Source organism: Mercenaria mercenaria, chromosome 14 (assembly GCF_021730395.1).
Source record: "Mercenaria mercenaria strain notata chromosome 14, MADL_Memer_1, whole genome shotgun sequence".
Taxonomy (NCBI): domain Eukaryota; kingdom Metazoa; phylum Mollusca; class Bivalvia; order Venerida; family Veneridae; genus Mercenaria; species Mercenaria mercenaria.
The window spans coordinates 29,057,501-29,058,310 of NC_069374.1; the positions used below are offsets into that span (position 1 = coordinate 29,057,501).

An 810-nucleotide genomic window follows, 5' to 3' on the forward strand; every position below is an offset into this window, starting at 1 on the left:
AATGACCAAATATCAAGCATCTTCATGTATGTCTAGTCTAAAATATGTTTATTTTATTAATAATCAAAATCATAACTCGTTACGTAAGTAAATGTAAAAGTAAAATTCCTATTATTAGAATCGTGTTTATCTGAAAACAATTCACTGCCATTTGCCTTCGAAACTGCCATTTAAAAATATAACCGCTGCCAACCTAGATCTCTTTCAGAGAGCTACCGTCAACAGACCTAACCTGCATATACTTTATTGACTGAGCTTTAAATGAGCGGAAATAAAATTTGAATATGCAATAAACAAAGCGATATTCTAAATAACAAAATTGTAAAGGAAAAACTCATCTGTATTTCTACAAAATGATTAGGAAAAATAGTTACTTAATTTATCAATGTACAAAAAAAATCACTTACCATCAGTAAGTTCTGGCAGAAGACTTATTGCCACCAAACTGACCAAAAGCAACACAAATACAAATTTATACATTATAGATGATATGTCTAGCTTCACTTGTAAAACTATAGAAGTATTGAAAAGTTTAGTATGAAGGGTTCCTTTTATATGCTGAATTTTAAACGTGATGTAGCATTTGGTTGATGTTTTTGAGGTTTGATTACGTCTTTGTATTTCCTTATGAATGTTGATGGACGGGGATTTGTTTTTTGTTTTTGTTTTTTGTAAACAAAGCTGCTGACTTTTGCAGTTTCCAGTAAGTTAGTTTAGTTTATGACGCACGCCTTTATGGGCATTGACGTATATAGCTTAATTACATGCAAACTATTTATAACCTTCGTTGACATTCTTTATATCGTAATG

At 30.5% G+C, this 810-nt stretch overlaps 1 long non-coding RNA gene across 1 annotated transcript in view; it reads right to left on the bottom strand.

Annotated features, from left to right (window-relative positions):
* Positions 1 to 567, bottom strand: part of LOC123527115 (uncharacterized) — a 2,593-nt gene extending 2,026 nt beyond the window's left edge. The window contains exon 1 of the long non-coding RNA XR_006681638.2: positions 408 to 567. This is a non-coding gene — a long non-coding RNA (uncharacterized LOC123527115). The remainder of the gene's footprint in view (positions 1 to 407) is intronic.
* Positions 568 to 810: the final 243 nt, after the last annotated feature.